The sequence below is a fragment of the Marmota marmota genome, unplaced genomic scaffold (genome assembly GCF_001458135.2).
Source record: "Marmota marmota marmota unplaced genomic scaffold, marMar, whole genome shotgun sequence".
Classification (NCBI taxonomy): Eukaryota; Metazoa; Chordata; class Mammalia; order Rodentia; family Sciuridae; genus Marmota; species Marmota marmota.
The window spans coordinates 9,679,038-9,703,422 of record NW_026000243.1 but is presented as its reverse complement, the minus strand read 5'-3'; the positions used below and the strand labels follow the sequence as shown (position 1 = coordinate 9,703,422).

General features: G+C 36.7%; 1 protein-coding gene and 1 long non-coding RNA gene across 6 annotated transcripts in view; both read left to right on the top strand.

Moving 5' to 3' along the window:
- LOC125614036 overlaps positions 1–23,362 on the top strand; it is a 26,963-nt gene extending 3,601 nt beyond the window's left edge. Inside the window, exon 3 of the long non-coding RNA XR_007344676.1 lies at positions 13,552–23,362. This is a non-coding gene — a long non-coding RNA (uncharacterized LOC125614036). The remainder of the gene's footprint in view (positions 1–13,551) is intronic.
- Positions 1–24,385, top strand: part of Opcml (opioid binding protein/cell adhesion molecule like) — a 1,142,904-nt gene that overhangs the window by 638,055 nt on the left and 480,464 nt on the right. The window lies entirely within an intron of this gene.

Here is a 24,385-nt window from a genome sequence, read left to right as displayed (position 1 = left end):
TGTGTGTATATATATATATATATATATATATATATATATATATATATATATATATATATACACACACACACACACACAATGCTATATTACTCAGCCATAAAAGAGAATAATTTATGACATTTGCAGGTAAATGGAAGGATCTAGAGACTGTTGTCTGTTGTGCTAAGTGAAATAAGCTGGTCCCAAAAAGTCAAATGTTGAATGTAGTCTTTAATATGCTGAAGCTAATCCAAAATAAGGAAAGAGGATAAAATAAAAGAATAGAAAAGAGATTAATTAATAGAGTAGACAAAGAGGAGTGTAGGGAAGGGAGGAGGAATGGGATAGGGAAAGACAGTGGGATGAATATGACATAACATTCCTATGTACAAATATTGCAGTAAATCTCACCATGTACATATATAAGACACTAATTAGAAAAAAAAACAATAAACTATAAGTAAATAGCAAAAGGTTAGTAGAGAGAAGGGAACAGGAAAGGGAAGAAGGAAGGGAAAGGGGAAGTATTGGGGACAGATTAGATAAAATTATATTTCATGCTTTTATAATTTTGTCAAAATGAATTGTATTGTCATGTATAAGTTAAAAGAACCAAGAATGCTATTCCTTTGCAGCTTGGATCCCCTTTTATGTTATTTATCCTATAAATATTATTTTATATATTATGTATCCACTAACATACACTTATAATTCTTTTTATATTTTTGTCTTTTAAATCCTATAAAAGAATAAAAATGTAGTTATGAACCAAAATTATAATTTTTCCTATTTTTATATATCATCTTTACCAATAACTTTATTTTCATACAGTTTAGTTTATTTGCTAACTTCTTTTTATTTCAATTTGAAATACTCCTTTTAGAATTTCTCAGAGGCCAGTTCTGTTGGTAACAATTTTCTCACTTTTATTTACCTGAAAGTGCCTTTTTTTAATTGAAATAACTTTGAATATAAAGTATGTTCACACCAATTCATGTCTTGATACATGTACTTTGGATAATGATGTCCATCACATTCCACCATCATTGCTAACCCCCTGCCCCCTCCCTTCCCCTCCCACCCCTCTGCAGTATCTAGAGTTTGTATATTCCTCCCATGCTCCCTCTCCCTACCCCACAATGAGTCAGTCACCTTATATCAGAGAAAAATGTCTTAATTTTCTCCTTCATTTTAAAAGGCCACTTTTAAATATAGAGCTTTACAATGATGTACAATGAATATAGAACTTTACAATGATGGTTTTGTTTGTGTTTTCTTTGTAGCAATTTAAATATTAAGTGCACTACCTCTGGTTAGCAAGATTTCTGTTGAAAAAATTCAATGAGGATCTTATTGAGGTTCCCTTGTACCTAAGGAGTTGATGTCTTGCTACTTTTAAGATTTGTACATTGTCTTTGGCTCTTGACAGTTTGGTCTTACTGTATTTCAGAGTGGTTATCTTTGGGATCAAACTACTTTGAGTTAATTAATTTTTTTTATATTTATATGTTCATTTCTCTTCTCAAATTTGAGAAGTTTTGTATATTATTTCTTCAAATAAGCTTTCTCCCCTCTTTGAAATTTCTTTTCTTTCTGGAACTTTCAAATGCATATCTGTCTATTTGATGGTGTTTCACAAGTCCCTAAGGCTCAGCTTTATTTTCCTTTTCTTTACTCTTCATATCCAGTGTTATGCAATGACTGTGACTCAAGTTAAAGATTGTTTTTCCAGCCTGTTTGAGTACTGTTGAACATCTTTAGTGATATTTTTAAAATCAGTTATTGTAGTTTTCAAATACAAAATTTCCTTTATTTTTTTTAAAATTGTGTTTGTTGGTATTCTAATTTTGTTCATATATTATTTTTCTTATTACCTTTAGTTATTTTTTGTGTGTTTTCCTTTAGCTTTTGGGGCATAAATAAAACAGTTACTTAAAAGTTTTTTCAAGTATGTTCAAAGCCTGTTTCTTCAGGAATGATTTCAGCAATTTACTTCGTTCTTTTGAAAGGGCCATGTTGTCCTGTTTCGCTGTGTACCTTGTGATGCTTTGTTGAAAACTGGGCATTTAAAAAAATAGCTATCTTTGCCTATCTTTGCAGAATACCTCCAGGATAGGAAGATCATCAATAATCAATATCCTATGAAGACTCCTTTCAGCCTTTTCTTGACTTACGTTTTTACTGGCCCAGTAAATGTGCTTTCTCCAGTTACTCTGTGTACATGACTAGTATTTTTATAAATTTATTTATTTATTTTAATTAGGTGTATATGACAGCAGAATGCATTTTGATTCATTGTACACAATTGCAGCACAACTTTTCATTTCTCTTATTGTACATGATGTAGCATCACACCATATGTGCAGTTGTATGAGTACCTAGGGAAATAATGTCTGTCACATTCCACCATCTTTCTTGCCCCGATACCCCCTTCACCATCCCTCCCCTTTGCTCAATGAAAGTTCCTACATTTTTCCCATACCCCCCTCCCACATTATGGATCAGCATCCACTTATCAGAACTTTTAGCCTTTGGGTTTTTGGGGATTGGCTTATTTCACTTAGCATGATATTCTCCACCTCCATCCATTTACCTGCAAATCCCATATAATTTTATTCTCTTTTAATGATGAGTAATATTCCATTGCATATATGTACCACAGTTTCTTTATCTATTCCTCTATTGAAGGGCATGTAGGTTGCTTCTATAGTTTAGCTATTGTGAATTGAGCTGCTGTAAACACTTATGTGGCTGCATTACTATAGTATGCTGATTTTAAGTCCTTTGTATATCGACTGAGGAGTGGGATAGCTGGGTCAAATGTTGGTTTTATTCCAAGGTTTTAAAGGAATCTTCATACTGCTTTCTAGATTGGTTGCACCAATTTGCAGACCCACCAGCAATATATGAGTGTGCCTTTTTTCCCACATCCTCGCCAACACTTATTGTTGTTTGTCTTCTTGATAACTGCCGTTCTGACTGGCATGAGATGAAATCTTATAGTAGTTTTGATTTGCATTTCTCTAATTGCTAGGGATGATGTGCATTTTTTCACATGTTTGTTGATTGATTGTATATCTTCTTTTGAGAAGTGTCTGTTCAGCTTCTTAGCTCATTCATTGATTGGGTTGTTTGTTTTTTTGGTGTTAAGTTGTGTGACTTTGTTGTAGAGATTAGTGCTCTATCTGATGTGCATGTGGCAAAAATTTGTTCCCAAGATGTAGGCTGTCTCTTCACCTCATTGATTGTTTCTTTTGCTGAGAAGAAGCTTTTTAGTTTGAATCCATCCCATTCATTGATTCTTGATTTTATTTCTTGTGCTATAGGAATCTTTTTAAGGAAGTCAGGGCCTAATCTGACATGATTAAGATTTGGGTCTACTTTTTCCTCTATTGGGCGCAGGGTCTCTGGTCTAATTCATAGGTCTTTGATTCACTTTGAGTTGAGTTTTGTGAGAGATAGGGGTTTAATTTTATTTTGCTGCATATGGATTTCCAGTTCTCCCAGCACTGTTTGTTTAAGAGGCTATTTTTTTCTCCAGTGTATGTTTTCGGCTCCTTTGTCTAGTATGAGATAACTGTATTTATTTGGCTTTGTCTCTGTGTTTTCTATTCTGTACCATTGGTCTACATATCTGTTTTGGTGTGCATATCATGCCATTTTTGTTACTACAGCTTTTAGTATAGATTAAGGTCTGGTATTGTGATGCTTCCTGTTTCACTCTACTTGCTAAGAATTGCCTTAGCTATTCTAGATCTCTTATTTTTCCAAATGAATTTCATGATTTCTTTTGTTATTTGTATAAGGAATGACATTGGGATTTTAATTGGAATCACATTTAATCCGTATAGTGCTTTGGGTGGTATGGCCATTTTAACAATATTAATTTTCCTTATCCAAGAGCATAGGAGATCTTTCCATCTTCTAAGGTCTTTTTAATTTCTTTCTTTAGTCTTCTATAGTTTTCATTATACAGATCTTTCACCTATTTTGTTAAGTTGATTCCTAATATTTTTTTGAGGCTATTGTGAATGGTGTAGTTTTTCTAATTTCTCTTTCAGAGGATTCAGCACTGATGTATACAAATGCATTTGATTTATGGGTATTGATTTTATATCTTGCTTCTTTGATAAATTCATCTATTAATTCTAGAAGTTTTCTGGCGGTTTTTTTTTAGATCCTCTAAGTATAGAATAATGTCATCAGCAAATAATGATATTTGAATTCTTCTTTTCCTATTTGCATACCTTTAATTTCTTTCGTCTGTCTAATTGCTCTGGCTACAGTTTCAAGGACTATGTTGAATAGAAGTAGTGAAAGAGGACACCCCTGTCTTGTTCCAGTTTTTAAAGGGCAAGCTTCCAATTTTTTTTCTCCATTTAGAATGATGTTGCCTTGAGTTTAGCATAGATAGCTTTTACAATGTTGAGGTATGTTTGTAGTATCCCTAGTTTTTCTAGTGTTTTGAACATGAAAGGGTGCTGTATCTTATCAAATGCTTTCTCTGCATCAGTTAATATGATCATGTGATTATTATCTTTAAGTCTATTGATGTGATGAATTATATTTAGAGATTTTGTTGTGTTGAACCAACCTTGCATTCCTGGAATGAACCCCACTTGATCATTGTGCACTCCTTTTCTATTTCATGGAATAATTTGAGGAGTATTGGCATTAATTCTTCTTTGTACGTCTTGTGGAACTCTTGTAGAATTCTTGTGAATCTTTCTGGTCCCAGGCTTTTCTTGGCTGGTAGGCTTTTGATAGCATCTTCTATCCTTGCTTGAAATTGATCTGTTTAAATTGTGTATGTTCTCTTGACTCAGTTTGGGTTGATCATATGCCTTTAGAAATTTGTCAGTGTCTTTGAGGTTTTCTATTTTACTAGAAATTTTGCAAAATAGTTTCTAATTGTGTTCTGCATTTCAATAGTATTTCATTTCCTATGATCAGATAGAATGCAGGGTCATATCTCTATTTTTTTTTTTTTTGTATTTGCTAAGACTTGCTTTGTAGCATAACATATGGTCTATTTTGGAGAAGGATCCATGTGCTGCTGAGAAGAAAGTGTATTGGCTCATTTCTGGATGGAATATTCTATATATGTCTGTTAAATCTAACTTATTAATTGTATTATTGAGTTTTATAGTTTCCTTGTTTAGTTTTTATTTTAAAAAATCTGTCCAGTGCTGAGAGAGGTATATTGAAGTCACCCAGTATTATTTTGTTGTGGTCTATTTGGTTCTTATAGTTGAGAAGGGTTTGTTTGATATACATGGATGCCCCATTATTTGAGGCATAGATATCTATAATTGTTATGTCTTGATGTATGAATTTGTTAAGCAGTATGAAATGTCTTTCTTTATCCATTTTCACTAGCTTTGGTTTGAAGTCCATTTTATCTGATATGAGGATGGAAACCCCTGCTTGGTACATGGTACATAGTACATGTGAGTGGTACTTTTTTATCCCATTTTTTTTTCACCTTCAGTCTGTGGATGTCTTTTCCTTTGAGATGAGTCTTTTGAAAGCAATGAATTTTGGGGTGGTTTTTTAAATCCAGTCTGTCAGTCTATGTCTTTTAATTGATGTGTTTAGGCCTTTCACATTCAGGGTTATTATTGAAATATGATTTGTATTCCCAGGCTTTTTGGTTTACTATTGGTTTTTAAATTGAATTGGTTTCTCTTTTGATCAGTATTTCCTTTAGGGTAGTTCCTACTTTCACTGATTTTCATTGTTGTTTTTCATTTCCTCCTCCTGGTATATTTTGCTGAGAATGCTCTATAGTGCAAGCTTTCTTGTTGTAAATTCTTTTAATTTTGTTTACCATTAAAAGTTTTTTATTTTGTCATCAAATCTGAAGCTTAATTTTGCTGGATATAAGATTCTTGGTTGGCATCCATTTTCTTTCAGAACTTGGTATACTATACGTTGTTCCAGGATTTCCTGGCTTTGAAGGTCTGGGCTGAAAAATCTGCTGAAATATGAATTGGACTCCCCCTGTATGTGATATTATTCCTTTCTCTTGTGGCCTTTAAGATTCTACCCTTATTCTGTACGCTAGGCATTTTCATTATAATGTTCCTTGGTGTAGATCTGTTGTAATTTGGTACACTTGATGTCCTGTAAGCCTCTTGTATTTAATTTTCCAATTCATTATTCATGTTTGGGAAATTTTCTGATATTATTTTATTGAAGAGATTGTGCATTCCTTTGGTTTGAATCTCTGTGCCTGCCTCTATCCCAATAAATCTTAGATTTGGTCTTTTGATGCTGTCCCATAATTCTAGGATGTCCTGTTTATGGTTTCTTACTATCTTCACTGTGTGGTCAACTTTATTTTCAAGAGTGTATATTTTATCTTCATTATCTGATGTTCTATCTTTCAAGTGATCTAGTCTGTTGGTGATGCTTTCTTTGAGTTTTTTATTTTGCTTATTGGTTCATTCATTTCAAGAATTTATGATTATTTTTTCAGAATCTTTATCTCTTTCTTGACATAATCTTTTGCTATCTGTGTTTGCTTCCTTATCTCTTTGTTGGTGTAATAAATGGTTGCCTATATTTGTTTTCTTATGTCATTTTTTAATTTGCATATCATTTTAATTATGTACATTCTGAACTCCTTCTCTGACATTTCATCAACTGCGCTGTCCATGGATTTATTATTGTAGTATTTTGGTTTATTTGGGGCACTTTCCTCCCTTGTTTTTTCATGTTTACTATGTGTCTCCCTTTCTTGTTGTATGGATCTGAGGTATTACGGTTTCTACCCTATAATCTAGTAGTATACCTGCAGATTATCTGTACCTCCTGTTTGTGTTGGGCTTCTAGTCCCCGGGTGGTATCCCACAATAAATGCTACTGCAACTAAAAGTGGTGGTGGTAATAGTGGAGAGAACTCAAGATAGCAGTGGGGGTGTCCCAAGATGACTGCAACCACTTTCAGAGATGGAACTGAAAGGGTGGGTTGCCTGTTGGGAGATTCAGCTGCCTCCAGGGCCTATTTGTTGTTCCAAGGTGGAGGCTGCTGCATGGGGAGGGCTATGGTGATGACTGCAGTGTCCCAAGAGTGAGGTGGGGGTAGGCCTGGGCTCCAGCATGGGTCTGACAGTTGGCGGGGCAGTCCTGGTCCTAAACTTAGCCTAGGCTTGGTGCGGGTTGCGCACATAGATGAAAACCTTAGATAGCCTGCAAAGAGGTCATAATTTTGCAAATGCTGTCCTCCCTGCTTTGTTTGATAGAAAGGATAGAGTCAGGCCGCTTCTTTACACAAACCTCACTGTTCTTTATCAGGGAGAAGTGGAGTAGCAATAAATGAAAAACTCCTTAAAATTTATTACTATTTAAAGTGATATCTTTTTTAATTTTTTTTAAACATGTTCTTGTTTGCTGTAAATCTCAGAAATTAGGGCTTTCCTTTTCCATGTTGCTGACATTTCCGTCTATTATCTTGAGGTCAATCCTCTGGCCCTAGGTAAACACCAATCTCCTTTCTTTCTTTGTGACATCATAGACATAAGAACAATAGTTTTTTGTTTTTTTCCTGTCCTGAAATTATATATAAATAAAATGATGGTATGTCATATTTGTTTTGGTATCTGAAGCATTTTCTGAAGCATACTGTATTTGATATTTGTGCATGTTATTGCCTATAGTTCTTTGGTTTTGATTGCTCAGTAATATTCCATTGTATAGACTTACCAAATTTATTTACCCATTTACCTATTGATGGACATTAGGATTATTTCTTCTTTTTGGCTGTTTTAAATAAAGTTACAGCGGTACTTAACTGTATGTATTTATAAAAAAATCTATTTTAATTTTTCTTAGGAAATATCTAGGAGTAAAATCACTGGGTCAAATGATAAGTGTGGACAAAGTAATTTTTAGAAAAGCTTTCATAATAGTTTTTGAAATTATTATACCAGTTTATACCTAAATAAATTTCTATAGATAATTTATGAGAGCTCCATCTGTTTCACAGCTTCCCTAGTCTGTTTTATTTTTTGTTTTTGTGTTGAGCTTTGTCATTTTTTAAATAATTTTTATCATTTTAGTGAATGTAAAATAGTATATCATTATGTGTCTTTATGTATTTTTCACATTGACTATTCTTATAGATTATGGAGGACAGATGCATTTATACACTTATACATTTAACAGATATTTATTAAATAGTATATGCTAGGGAGTGAAATAGTAATGAGGGTTACAATGCTAATCAAAACATACCAAGCCTCCGACAGCACAAAGCTGCAATATGGGGCATAAAGTCAGATCATTAAAAAAGATATCTATACTAAAATACATTATCATCCGTACTTGGAAAAATAATTGAGTAAATTAGACAAAAGGGACAGGTATGTCTATTTTTCCTATGAAGATCAATAGAATAACCTGTTTTTGATGACAGGTTGAGAAGGTGACATTTGAGAAGAAATCTGATCAAAATGCAAAAATGAGTCATGAGCCATGCAGAAGTAGTCCAACAAAAGGCAATGGCGGGGGAGGGGGGCGACTGGGATTGTAGCTCAGTGGTAGAGTGCTTGCCTTGCATGTATGAGACACTGGGTTTGATTCTCAGCACCACATAAATAAATAAAATATTATGGTCAGAAGTCACCCCCAAATCATCATCACTGGAGTCAGGGTTTTCTAGGACACTAAAAAGACTAAGTGTGGACTAACTGGAAGCATTAAAAACTCCAGAGGCTGAGTATTGGGGGAATCTCTGCACTTTTGTGAATTTTATCCCAAGGAGACCCACCAAGTTCTCAGAATGAATATCGGACAATCAGCAAAAGGAAAGAAACCATTTGAAATATGCATAAAGAATTCTGTTTTAAGTAAAGCCTGCCCTCAAGTATTTTGTCAAAACAAATTCTCTGGATGGGAAATATAGGAAATACATAATTCCTTCCTCCTCTAACTAAATGGCAAAACAAAAACAAAAACTATAATTTGAAGAGACAGAGCAAATATCAAAACAAAACTCAGATATGGCAGATTTATTGAAATGATCATGCTGGGGATCTATAAAAACTATGATATATATGCTAGGGTTACCAATGGGAAAAACGAATCATGTGCAAAGCTGGAGGAGTAATGTAAGCATACTGATGGGAATTCCAAGAATGAAAATGAGATTCCAGAAGTTAAAAAGTTTACAGAAATAAAGAATGTCTTTATGGACTTGTTTCGGACTGGACATAGTCGATGAAAGAATAGAGTGCTTCAAGATACACCAATAGAAACTACCCAAAATGAGAAGTAAAGATATATGAAAAAAGAACAGAAAAGCCAGAAACTATGAGATCATTTCTAAAGGTAGAGCAAACATGTAATGCGAATTCAGAAAGGAAGAAAAAAGAAAGAAAAAGAGAAAAAAAAATGTTTACAACAACAGAGTCTGAGAATATTCCCAAGGTTAGTGTCAAACACCAAGCCACAGATTCAGGAAACTCAGAAAACACTGAGAAGAAACAATGAAAAAAAAGATCTATACCTAGGTATATTATATTAACAGAAAAATATTTAAATGCAGAGGAAAAAAAAAACTTTAGAAAGAAACTCAAGGGGGAAAACACCTCACCTATAGAAGAGCAAGGAATAAGAATGACATTGGCCTTCTGTTTGGAAACCATGCAAGCAGGATAAGAGTTGGATGAAACATTTAGTGTTGCAAGAAAAGAATCACCAACCTAGATAAAGACTTTCTCAGACAGACAGAAATTGAAGGGATTTGTGTTCAATAGATCTGCCTTCCATGAAATGTTAAAAGAAGTTCTTTGGAGAACAGGGTCATGGATCAGGAATCGCAGGCAGTTTTGATTAACTCAAACTAATTTTGACCATACTGCACCTGTTCCATCTCCTAGCATGTGCAAGTACAGCTGAGCCTATGCCTACAATCAAGTTGTTCTTTGCCCCTGGCCCCCACCGACACACAGGGTTTTTTGTTGTTGTTCCTCTTCAATCAGGTGTTAGTTTGTTGAGGGCAGGAATAGAATATCAATGCTGTTGTCTCAAGCCCCTGCTATAATGCTGTGCTGAACTTGTTAGAGATATCTTAACAAAGCAGGAACGTTACATCTTTCTCTGTCTTCTTCTTCCTCCTAATTGTGTAAATAGGCACAATTAGGCAATATTTACAAACATAACAAAAATGAAAATAGTAATGAACATCAATGATTTTTATGGTACTGATTTGCAATTTGTTTCTACTCTTCCTGAAAAATTATTTCCCAATCTCTGTCTACAATATGACAGGTTTTGCTTAGTATTTGGGTCTCTCAAATAATTTCTCCTTCTCTGTTAATCTTTCCTGATAAAATATTTATCTCAATAGTTTCTAAGCTTCCCAAGACTAAGGACCAGGGAGACGCTTTACAAGACAGAGTCCTGTCCGAACTGTATATACACAGAATCAGTAATGCTGAGACACTCACTCATGAATCTGATTTTCATTCCACCAATGATAGTTCTGTGTACTCTTCTTTGGAAATATTGTGTCTGACCTTTCTTAGTGTTCCTTATTCACTGGGGCCTGTGCAGGGAATGAACTGTCCCTCTTTTCATACTCCCAGCATTTCTAGCCTCCTGTGAGGTAACCTCTCAAGTTCTCCAACAGTATTTACACATCTCCCAGTCACAAGACTATGTTTCTAAGAGGCAGATAAAATATCTTATTAATCTCTATATGCCAGTCTTGAGTATAACATAATTTTTTCCCTTACTGCTTTTGTTAAGATTTACAAAAATGCAAACTATTTAAGGAAGGAAGTAGATTGTGCTACCAAGACCATGGAACTTAAGAGAAGAATTTTGAATTTTGAAAGGAGAATAGACAGGGACTCGATCTTCTTAAGAATATAGACAGCTGCTGGCACGTCTTCTGCTTCTGTCAATGAGGTCACGTGCTCCTTTATCACCTTTTCCTACACATATGCTTCTCTGTCCTTGTGGTTTAATCTGCTCTCACAGGGCAAAATATGACCATTCTACGTCTTCTGAGTTCACAGGTTATCAGTTTCAGCAAGTCTCCTCATATTGGTATTTTTCTATCTCATTTTCAAATTCTCAGGAGATAAAACCTAACTTCCCAGCTTAGGTTGAATGTCCACTCCTGGTCCAGTCAGATCATGGCTAGGAGTAAATTATTACATATAAGACAGGATGATTTTATCACCAAGTAATAAAACACGACATTGATGATGATGTGCATAATAGTAATATTTATAGTTTTTCACTTAGTATGGACGCTAGAGAGCCTCAAGCCAGCTGCAGCCACCTTAGGCATCACGTTTTCATTCAACAAATCAGTGATTAAGGCTTGTGGGTATCTCTATTCGAAATATTCTCTGGAAGGCCCCTCGCCGTCGATTGCCTTGTTGATTCATTGGCCATGACGCCTTATAGGTCCTGGCCCTGGCTGGAAGAGTGGGCCTAGAAAGAGGGGATCTGAAATTTAAAGCCCATATAACAGTAGGTAGGCTATAGCGGCAAGGTACTTGTGGGAGATTGCTGTAGGTCTGAACAGGTAATATACACAGCTCCCAAGCTACATGTATCTCTTATGGTGAGGAAGAACAGGTGGTCAAAATTCTCAGTCCCCTAGTAGGTGCTTTCCACAGGACTTGACAAAAGGGTAAAACAAAAATTCCTGTTGAATTTGCTCACTGTGGTGGTTTCATCCTGATTAAAAGGAAAACAGAGGCTCACTGGTTTCATTTCATCATCCAGGATACCTGAATCAGCCCACGTTTAAAAAAGAAAAAAAAATTAAAAAGCTGAAGTAACAAGAAGATGAGAAACAGGAAGTTTTCAGGCTGTCAAAAGGATGCTTGAAACAGCCTTACTTAGAACAATCAGGAAAGAAAACAGCCGTGGTGTTAGGAGGTGGGACAAGAAAAGAGTGATGAGAAGCAAATAAGGTGAGGCACTAGGAACCACAGGGAAAATAACACACCCAGGAAGGAGCCTGGGGAGTGCAGTGGGCGAGGTGGGGACACTTCTAAATCAAGCCGAGGTAAAGCCAGAGGCTGGCTGGAGGACAGGAGGGAAAGGTGCCGGGAGGAGATAGCTGAGATTAATGAGCCCGGACTGTGCACGTTCCTGTGGGCGAGAGCCCAGACATGACAGCGTGAAGCCACGAAGACGCCCCTCGCTTTGCAGGTCAGTTATTTATTTATTTTGTAACGGAACCTAACAAATTCTAAAACCAGATAAATCCAATTACCCGTGTTTTGCCTTCAGGGAGTGCAAAAGATTAATGGTGGTGTTTTGGCAGTAGCATAAAAAGAAATAGGTGGTCATAACAAGGATGGCTATAAAGAGCCCCGAGAGCTGGCTGCAGCTTTCACCCTGGGCTCTGGCTACTGTCTGTACTCAGGGCTGTGTTTGGTCCCTCTGCTTTTGGAGGGTGCAGCTGAATCCACACAGACTCTCATCCTTTTCCACTGTACAGAGAGCAGAGGAAAAGCCCAGAGCCTTTTCTTAGGCCACACTTTTCTTCTCACTCTTTTTACACCACCTGAAAACATCAGCGCTTGGTCTTGTTTTTGACTTCACCAAGTGTGACCCCAGGAATGAGCCCACATGACTTTCCACAAGGCCTGGGGAATGGTTTGGTATGCTTTTCTTCAGTCTATAGATAAGAAGTCAGAGGGAAGGAGCAGACTCTAGAATCCCCTCCTCCTGATGCTGGCTTTGATCTTGAGTGCTTTTCTGTGGCCCACTTTTGAAAACATTTGCTTCGAAACACCAGTGCCTTTGGTGCAGCTTATTACAGACCAACTTGCAGCCTGGAACCTGGTTACCATTACTTTTTTGAGAGAGTGAAACATGTGTGAGGTGGTTGGAGGTTGCAGTCTAAATGCAGTTGTCTCCTTTTATATTTTTTGGTTTTGTCCTGCTAAGTTTCATTGCATAAAACTCCAGTTGTCTTCCCAGCCTAACGTTTGGCTTATGAAATGTTTTTTTTTTTTTTCTTCCAAGATGCCTTGCTTGATATTCACACATTCTGCTTTTTTAGTAAAAAAAAAAAGTAATTATTTTTACTGAGATATCATTCACATATCATAAAATCCACCCTTTAAAAGTGTACAATTCAGTGGGTTTTAGTATATTCATAAGGTTGTGCAACCATTGCCACTTTGTAATGCTGAGACCTTTTTTACCCCTTTCCCTGAAGAAACTCCATACCTGTTGGCAGGTATTCCCCAGGCCATCTTTTCACTTAGCCCCTAGCAAGTACCTCCTATGCTTAATGAATGTGTCTGTTCTGGACATTTCATTACATGGGCTCATACAATATACACTTCACTTTTAAATTCTCTTATTTATCCATTCTTTTATTCACTTGCTCTCTCCTTCATTCCATAACCATTTTTTTTAAGCTCCTGCCATGGTTCCAGTGTTTTGTTCAGCACTGTGAATAGAGATGAATAGGCATGGTCTCTAGCTTTAAAAAACCCATAATTTCAAGGTGGGGGGAAGATAGAAGCAAAACAGTTCAAATCATGGTAAGTGCTTGACTTCTCTAAAAAGGTCCCTGTGTATAGTCAGGCTCTTCCTAATACTGATGGTTCTGTCCAAGCAGTCTCTTCATGTCAAGTAGCAACCCTTACACTGGGGAGACTCGGGGGACTGCAGCCTGTTGCCCTGGTACTCAGCACTGCTTTCCATGGTTCCAGCCCAGCTCTAACTTTATCCCTGCACTCCTGAGAGCAGGTTCCATTCAGCACCCAAGCTAATTGCTTAGACAAGCATTGACCTGTACAGTATTGTCCACAGGTGCTAATAAAACAGATTACTGGGCCTCGACCTAGAGTTTTTGTTTTAGTAGGTCTGATAATTTATATTTCTAGTACTTTTCAAGGTGAGTCTGATGCTGCTTGTCCAAGGATCATACTTTGAGAATCACCCTGTTAGAATATATCCTTTCCCTTTTGCTCTCTTCTTTGGTAGCAAGCCTAGCAACTTGGAGTTTCATGTTGAGGCCTTTCTTTTCTCTCACTAGTCTCCTATCAAGAATTCAAGCCTGTGAATAAATTCAGGCTCAAGATTTGAGGCCCAAATCACCAGCTGTCTGCTTACACTCCCAAACATTGCCTATTTCTCAGTTTGGTGGTTTCCTCTGATCCCCACTAATCATGTATACTAAATTCCATCTATTGTACATCTCACCAAAATCTATAGTTAGCTCCTAGGCCAAATCTAGTCTTAACATTTCCACCTCTGTAGTTAACTGAGTCATATACAACAATGCCCAAAGATTAAAAAAAAAAAGTGGCCAGCCCAACATGCCATTGTTATACCTCCTGCTCCTAGCTTTACTATTTCATAAGGTGATTATAATGACAAAGATGGCAACTTTTTACAAACTCTGACATTTCATGTTGGCAAGACTGCTCTGGGAAGGAACTGTGAAATAGAAACCTCTATAACCTTTATAATTTAAATGTTCTCATTGAATCCATTTGTATGATTGGTGGTGATTGGGAACCATCGCTAAGAATGTCTAGGTTTTTATAAATTTAAGAAAGACCAAAATCTTTATCTAAACTTATTAGGTGGGGGGAGACTGAATTATTGGAAATATTGTAAAATGCGATCAACTGAATTAAAAAAAAAATCTAAGATGCAGTGGCTTTGATATTCTTATTTTTGCTTTTAAAAATGAATGTTTCCCAGACAATAGAGTATACACACCGCATGACTCCAATTTTAGGAAGCCCAAGAAGAGGCAAAACAAATCAATGATGATAGACATCAATATAGTTATCACAGAAGGTGGTAGGAAGAGGCTTGGGGGTAGTTCTAAGTACTGGTGTGAGGAAAACTTGTGGCACTGTGGGAGTATTTTATATTTTGACCTGGGTGTGGTACCACAGTGTTTTTATATGTGAAAAAAATCATGGAGCTACTCTGATTATAAGTGTCCTTTACATTATCTTTACTTGATGAATGTTATTTCTCAGTAAATAGAACACCAAAAATGTGCAAAATAGTTGAAATCTAAATGTTAAAAGTATCATTATAAGAAAGGGAAAGGCAGATTTTATTCACGTAATTAAATTAGTAAATTAAAGATTAGATTGTGCACTTACCTTATTGTGAGATAATTTTCAAGACCAGTGACATAGAATTAACCCTAATCATAAAATAGGGAAACATATTAAAACAATTTAAAAAATAATGTGGCCACTCCATATAGAAATGGGGGAGAATGTGTAGAAGCATCTCTCAAAAATCATGAAACACCAGAAACTAATAACTTATTTTATCCATAAAAAATCGGTAGAACTAAAGTGCCATTTATTTCATTTTAAGGTACAGGTATGAGAGTTTGGAGTGATCTGAGTAGGTCCTTGAATTACATTAACCACTAACACCACCACAGTAGAAAACCTGGCCCAAGAGGTGGAGATTGATGATCACAGCTATTGTTCTGTATCATATTAAGGATGTTAGAACAACACCCTGGTATGGACTCCAAGGAAGGTTTAAAGTGACTAATCTAGTCCTAGGTACCATGGTGACCTGAAAATCAACAGCCTCTAGACTTAGAATTTCTTTAGAGGACACTAGGTACCTTAGAACACCTTTGCATGATTTTTCTTGCCCTGTTTCTCAGGAAGAAGCCCCTGTCTTCTAGCTCTATCAGTCACAGTCAATGTCCTCTTTGTCCAGTATCTTCAGAGCCAGAAAGCCTCGTTCAGCATAGATAAGAAGTAGGAAGCCAGGCTAAGAGGGAAACAGGCCAACTACCCTGGAGTTAAGCAAACGCACATATATCTGATACCCAGCCTTCAACTTTAATCCATAGATATTAATTAACAGAGAGAATAATAACTGTCTTATTAAATCAGCTATGATAAAAACAGGCCATAGCTGCTATTGAATGCTAATTGTCAGTTGATGTCAGTTTCCGAGTGTGAGCAGACACGTGCAAGATATAATACAGCGTTTCCAATACATGTGGTGGTGTTAAATCCTCGTTATGGTGTCTTAATAATCAATTGGACTTGAGCGTACAATATTTGTCTAATTAACTCCACATTGACACTCAGGAGCCAGGCTTGCTGGCCAAAGATGATGGATTAGTGACGGTAGCTTGGGCTTGATTACTGGGAGCCTTGTATACTCTGTGGCGTGGGGGGCTCATCTCCAGGGTCTGGCATCCGCAAAACAACCTCAGGGGCTGGATGTGAATCTCCTATCACTGTTTGCAATAAAATAAGGATGAGAAAAATAATGTTGCCTTAGTTAAGGTTTAGTTTCCTAGTTATTAGAAGGGCCTAGTCTTTGGTCTGCCATGTACTGCCCACAACCATGGTATCCTGAGACCCCTTCATGATGGTGACACAGTTCAAGGGTGACCTCAACTCTGTTCTTTCTACATTCCCCACTCAGGTGTCTCTACAGAAACTTAGCCATGATATTCTCTACTTAACTCTCACATAGGTTACTTTTCCTTCAACTAATGTTATACCTCTTTCATTCCATCATATTCCTTTAGCTTCTGGAGGTCTAAATAAACTATGTACTTAATTTATGTACTTACTCTGTTTTTATATCTTCATGTACATCTTCTGTTGTCCTGCTTTCTTTTGGGGCTTATTATCTTGGATACTTAAGTTGTACGTTCAGGTTTAGGGACTGTGAATTTACTGACCTCTCTATGTCTTGATAATTACATGGAAATTCAGTGGCACCCATATCTGTTCAGAATGCTAGTGCATAGACAGAAGAAGGAGAGGAGACACAGGACTCCGGTTTTCCTGTTTCACTTTGGCATGGTTTGGCTGCACTGTGGAGACCCAAAGTCGTGGAGACCCAAAGTCATGGAGCAAAGGGGCCCTTGGGGGCTATTAGCACAAACTCTTGGTAGGAAGTCATCTCTCTTGGAAGTGATGGCTTTGTAAAGGTGACTCTTTGTTACCTTTCTATACTGTCCTATTTTAAGGGAGTACAGAAAGACTTGTAAGAATGAATATGTATCATGTGTTGCTATCAAATTGAAATTGATAAAATTACATGTTCTGCCACAATGAAAAATAAAGGATACTGGACTGGGGTGTAGCTTAGTGGTAGATTTTCTGCTTATCATACACAAAAATCTAAGCACCCCCTGAAAATCTCCATAAAACAAAATGGCAGGTAGATCAGAGACCTGCATATTAATATAAATATGTATTTGCTGATGGTATTGTAAAAATAAAGAATTTTACATACTCACACATGTAGACTTATAGGATATTGGGGGTGAGGAAACATTTTGTACTCACAACAAAAATTCCAAATCCAAAAGGGGAAGATTGGCATGTGGATAGATGGACCTCATTAAATATGATAGATTGAAACAAAAAGAAAACATAAATATATGAAAGGCAACTGGTGTACTGGGGAAAACAATTAATAATAGTTATAGCTTTAATATATAGAATATATAAGAATAGATACAATTCACCAAGAACTCAGACAAATTATACAAAAGAAAGCAGACAAAGGATATGAATCAGCAATTCACTGAAATAAAAGAGTGCATGAATATGTGGAATGATGCTGAGCCTCAGTAGTGAGATACAAATTAAATCATGAAGAAAAAATTGCCCCATAAAAAGTAATTAAAAAAATAACTTTTTGTGTTAGTGAGGACCCTAGGAATAGGTCATTTTTGAGGCATTAATGATACATATATAAAGGCATGAATCTTTTGGAGAAGATAATTATCATATCTTTAAAAGTTAAGGATTTAGGTGGCTCAGTGGTAGAGTACTTGCCTTACATGAGTGAGGCACTGGGATCAATTCTCAGCAACACATATAAAGATGAATAAAATAAAGGTCTATCAACAATTAAACAAATATTTTTAAAAGTTAAGGATTTAAATGGTGATTGGCTTTCAGTCCCAATCTCAGTTTAGGGAACTTAGAAAACAATACTGGTGTGGTGGAGCATGTCTGTAATTCCAGGGACTTGGGAGGCTGAAGCAGGAGGATTGCAAGTTTGAGATGAGCCTCAGCAATTTACTAAGGCATTAAGTAACTTAGCAAGACCCTGTCTCAAAATAAAAAAAAAAAACATAAATTAAAAGGGCTGGGTATGCGGCTCAGGGTTGTATACCCCTGGGTTAAATCCCTAGTACTTCCCCAGCCCTCCAAAAGGATCTATCCCATGGGAAATGGTGGCCTGAAAAAAATAGTGGAAGCCATCTAAATGGCTAAATATTCTATGCCATGCTTTGCAACTATTGCAGAGAATGAGATGTCATAGGATACACTGACATCTGGAAAGTGCACACCTCACTGGAAGGTGAAAACAAATTGTATATAGTACATGGGAATGTTTAAAACACAGATACATCTGTGCATACATTCACATATGTATAATGCTTGATGATGGGTTTGAAGATGGGGGTTTGGTAGCTCACATACAAACAAGGAACAGGACTGCTGAGAGGTGGTGAAGGAAAGGTGGGAAGTGGGTATTCTGTGTACATCCCTTTTATAGAAATGTGGAATATATTACATTGAGGAAATCTGAAAAATTTAGGAAAAACATAAAATAAAGGTAATAATATAAAGAGAAGAACAGAGGTGACGCACTGGACCATGTGGCTTTAAAAAACCCAGAGAGCAATGGGATCCATAATTACAATATCAGCCTCATAAAGATAAATCATGTTCTCTCACACTGTGTCCATAGCACACCTTCCTGAGAGCCACAAAATACCTTGTGGTGTGTGGTATGTATAGTAGCCTATAGCACTACATTATTAGCCAGCTCCTTAGGGGACTGCCTTCACCTACCCAAGGGTTCCCCATCTCCTGGGCCAGCTTTGTTCATGACTCAGTGGCTGCTATGGGTTTGCTGGTAATCAGCCAAACTATCAGCATTTTAACATTCTGGTCTTTCCCAGTGCTCTAGAGCGGTAGAGCTCTAGAGAGGTAGTGCTCTAGAGAAGTAATCCTTCATGTAATTTAGATCAGGTCAGAGCTGTCTTCTAGAACAGTAGCTTACTCTCTCTGTTCAAACTCTGGTTTCTCAGCCTGCTCTCAAATTCAAAGATTAAAAAGAAAGGGATAAAAGTTATTGTGGCTACAATAGCAACTTATTTGAATTTCTAGTCAATTTTTTTATATACAGAATCAAGATGTTGATTACATAAATGTTATGCTGGAACAGGAAACATGGTCACAAGGGATTAGCCATATTACACAGTAAGAAAAATAACCACACTATTCTTTTTCCAGAAGAGTTACAAAAATTATCAGGCTATGTAAGCAGATGTGTGAATGTAGCCACATCAAGGTGTCACCAAGTTCAGAATGGATGCTAAGACATTGACTTATAAATGGAAGGATGCCATGTGATGTGGAGGCGTAGGAGAGTCTCAGTGGTGGATCTGGAGCAGAAACCCACAAGGCAGTCAGTTCTCTTCCCGCAGAGTGGGAGAAACAGATACCCTTTTTGTGACTTCTCCTTTTGGAGGCAGAGGACAGGTGCCAGCACTTTGCCAAGGATCATCAGTCCCTCTCACCTCCTTACAGCAGAGACAATTGCAAACGTGTTGTGTGAGAGCAGTGAGATGGATTATATGGCCTGTGGCTCTTTGAGACAATCAAGTTGTCCTTCACACTCCAAGTGGATGTAATTAACTGCACTGATAGGATGTTATGCCAATAGCAACGCAGAAAACACCGGAAAATGAGTCAAAAGGATGCCTAGTAAACTTTAAGCAGAGGCAGAGAAGGGAGGAGTCAGCTGGGTGTGCTAGGTAACTCACCTTCTCTCCTGGAGCTTAGTGACTGGCTTTGGCCCTGTGACTCTCTAAAGCATGCATGGATTTTCACTAGCTCCAAATAAAAAAGAAAAGGGAAGAAGGTGTATGTCCTTTGGTTTCTTCTCTGAGTTATGGATTATTTCAAGAGAAACCATGATCAGAAAAGGACTGCGTAGAAATCGGGAGATTTTTATTCTAGTCCCAAGAGGGCATTGAATGAGCTGTGCAGCCATAGGCAGACCAGAGCACCAACCTCTGCTGTGAAAAGGATGGGGGTGGGATAACCTCAGTGTACCTGTCTGCATTAATGGTCTCTGACTTTACACAATGATAATTCACAGAGAAAGAAGGAAGGAATATGAAATTCATCAAATCACTTCCCATGACATCACATTAGCCATTTTGTTTCCTGATGAACCATAATGAGAAGTGATATTTGTAAGCAAAGTGTACCAATGTTTACTAACAGATCATAATTTTAAGTAATTAAATACTAGTTAATTGATTTCCTGAATAATAAATTTAACTTTCCAGTAATCGTCCTCCATTAATGGATGCTTGTATAAGTGTTTTTACTATAATAAGTCATTAAGATTTCCTGAATAATTTCTCTTCAAATCATTGATTTTAAGTTACTTTTGCTAATGCAAATACATAAAATCTCATAGTGTTGCTGTGTATCAATTTCAATCAATGTGATTATGACAGTCTAAAATGATTTGTTTGTGTTTCACTTTCAAATAATAAAATAAATCTATGCAGGAAAGAGTATTAAATATTATGTTTGTGTCATCCTAAATATTTGCAAGGTTATATATAAGAGTCCTCAAACTGTATCTTTGGGCAACTTTAACTGCATTGATACCTCTTTTGTAGGATTATTCTTAGTTATGATAATAAATATGGAAGTATCAAATAGGCCCTGACTTATATTTTGTGTAAGGTAAAAGTTGTCTGATAATTTGCTCATTTGTTTTCCTTAGACTCTTTGGAAGATCTGGCATGAATTTTTTATTCTCTGGGGAAACACTGAAAGGTTTTAAGTAAAATCACAATGTGTTAGCAGATCATTGTGGCAGCAGCATATGGCTGACAGAGCAATGTGGGCTGAGATCTATTGGTAAAGAGAGAATCCAGTCCTTCTGTTGTGACCAGCAACTGGTCTGACACTAGTACTGATGCTTACTATGCTAGTATTCATCATACAACTGCAAAGAACCCTTCTTTTCTCTATTTTTCTCTTTTCCACTCTCTCACTGTAACTTGAAATTGTTTTCTTTACTTCAGACTTATGAATGATAAATATAGTAGAAGTTATTGAAATGAATTAAAAGGAAAAGAGAAATTAAAAATTGGAGGGGGAAATAAAGAGGAGAGGGAGGTTTTAGAGATAAATAAGAATTCCAGATAAGATTATGATGGGAAATATTGGCATCACTGGATTTAGGACTGACACAACCATAATATTTAAAGAGCTGTCAGATAAGGTACCCTCTCACCTTGGCAGTACCTGGAAATAATAATCCAACCAACCCATTGTCTTTGAAATGTTATTTTTCTAATCCATTTTAGTCTTTCTTTCATTTTTTAAAGGCATGTTGATTACAGATTTCCAAGTATTTATTTAACTTGTTTTATAAAGAGATTCATAAGAATATACATTTTATATTCATGATATTGATAATGATGTCATTGTTGAAGTTAATTGTTATGCCTCTCTGATCTCATAACCAAGACAAGAAGTGGGAAGGAGTTCATTATGTCCTGGTGAGATATATAAATATCTCCACATATAAGTTTTATCTTCATCTAAAACTATCTTCGTCACCTACTGAGTTCACAGCTTACTATATTATATAAATATTTTTCTTATGATATTTTACCATCATAAAATTTCTAGCTTTATGAAATATAAGGTCAGAATTTTAATATTACATTTGAGAGCCCTGCAGTCTTAGCTATTTGTTTGTCTTTTCTTTCTTTTTATTGGATTTTTAGAAGACTTTATTTCTTCTAGTGTGCAAAAGATCCCATGTTATCTCACAACTATGTGTGTTCCAAAGGTCCTCAGAGCTTAATTTCCAGGTTCCATCTCATTTATCTCAATTAGTTCCCAATTTTTAAGATGATTAAGCTCTACCTTCTCCATTTACTATGTCCAGAAGAGGAACCCAGGGATAACTCTCCAAATCCCTCAAAATTATACATTCTGAGTCTAATAAACTATTGGATCCTGGAAGAGAGGGAGAACAATTCCAACTCTTGGAATTTCCTGCTCAACAGGTCTATAATATGTTTTATATTTAATACACAGAGATGGAGTTTAAAAAATTGCCATTTTTAGAAACTAAGTAGAGAAAGATGAGGACTTTGTGCAAATAGTCATTAAGACCTATTATACTATTTGGATGTCCTTGTGACTAAAGAGGCCGCAGAATATGGAGACCTAGTCAAGTGGGCCTACCATGTATGTGGTGCCAAAACCCACGGCACATTGTGTAACTAGAGAGTTACTTGACATCTTTGTTTTCAGATGGTGCCTACTAGTCTCTGTGTTTTTGTAGATCATGTCAAAGCACCTACCCTTGGGAGAGTGACCAAAGCAATCAGGAAAACTCTCCTCAGTGATATCTTGATGAATATGTGCAAAACCTGGGACTTTTGCCAATTGCACTTTGTTTAGGAGCTAATAGAGTCCAATTTCCTTTTGCTGTGTCTTTCTCTGCATCATCCAATTATTATTTGTGTGGCTATTCTATTTCACAGAATGGATGACTCATCTACTGGTTATTTGGCAGTTCAAGAAACTGAGGTATTTGTTGCCCACATGACTGATTTCCACCTGTGGAATTAGTCAAAATTCCCTTATAATTCTCCAAAATAGAAGCTGCACATTAACTATGATGGTGGTAATTGATGGCAAGGGAGAAAGTGGACATGGTTTCCAAGCATGAAAGCAGGCTTTCATATAGAATGGTAGAGCAGTACTAGGGTAAAATATGATGAGTTTGCAGTAAGAAGATGTGAGTTCTTATTTTAGCTCTAATATCTAAAAGTATGATGTTGGAAAGTTGTTTAACATTCTTGCTTGTTCTGCATCTTTAAAAATTAGGGGTTTGGGCTGGGGCTGTGGCTCAGAGGCAGAGCGCTTACCTGGCATGTGTGGGGCACTGGGTTCAATCCTCAGCACCACATAAAATAAACAAAACTTAAAAAAAAATTAGGGGTTTGCACTAAATCATCTCCATCATTTTTTCTACCTTTACATTCCAACAACTTAGTTTCCCAAATTTGGTCTGGGTATTTGTTCACTTACTGCTATTATCTCGTTATTGACATGAAGCTACAGTAGTTCTGAAGGTTTATATGAGGGTACTGGACAGCATGTACATATAATGGAAATAGGAATAAATTGTAAATATAAAGAATTATGTTCTCCATCAAGCTCCATGATAGTGAAAAAGGACCTTGTCTTCTGTGTGTGCATTTTTAAATTTTAATTTGTTATATATGACAGCAGAATGCATTACAATTCATATTACACATATAGAGTACAATTTTTCATATCTCTGGTTGTACACAAAATAAAGTCACATTATTCATGTCTTCATACATGTACTTAGGGTAATGATGTCCATCTCTTTCTACCATCTTTCCTACCCCCATTCCCCCTCCCTTCCCCTTCCTCCATTTGCCCTATCTAGAGTTCATCTGTGTGTGCATTTTTATATCTTAAAAATAATATGTACTCCCTACTTTTCAGAGAAAACCATGTGATGAAGAGATAATCTTTTACATGATAGGAGGTACTTCCCTGTGGATAAGCTTGAAGAGAAGGATGGAAGCATTTTGATAAAAAGAAGACAGTGACATCATCCCCACCACACAGGGGTGTGGTTCAGGGTTATGTACCATCCATACCCTCCCAATATGGAGATTTTGGAATTTCCAAGATATACTTTGTAATATCCCCGTATTCAACTCTGCCTCTGGCACTATGAGATTCTGAGACTCTCGTCCGTGTAATTAACTTCACATCTGAAAAGTCACTGCTCTGCAGAGCTGCAGGTCCCTGCCATTGCTTCAGGCTGCTCAGGGGCCAGGCTTGCCCACATGGGGTGATAATGGCCAGGGAATCCGTGCCAAGTCTCCCAGTGGTCCCTTGTACCACTGCCAATCCCAACGCCTGCAGACTGCATTCGGGAATATGGCTGAGATTTACCTTTGTCCTGTGGTTGCTTTAATTGCAGTGAAAAGAGCTTATTGAAAGCACCGTTCAGAGGAGGAGGGCCTTCAGTACCAGGATTTCACATGCAGGAATGATTTCTATTTTCAGTGCCGGCTCTCCCGATGGAAATCTCTTTCTCCCCTGCTCACTCCCTGTCTGCTGAATAAAAAATTCTCCACACAGTGATGGTTAAAAACATCAATTAACTCTAAAACAATTATTATTTTTTGAAATGCCATTTTATAAATGTAATAACACGACACAATAATCCAGGGTTATTTAACAGAGCATTTACCCTGAAAACAGTCATTACTCTTTAAATGCAGTAGACTCTAGAAGCCTCTTAACATTAAATGGCAAGTGAGGCAGAAGCAATATTGTCA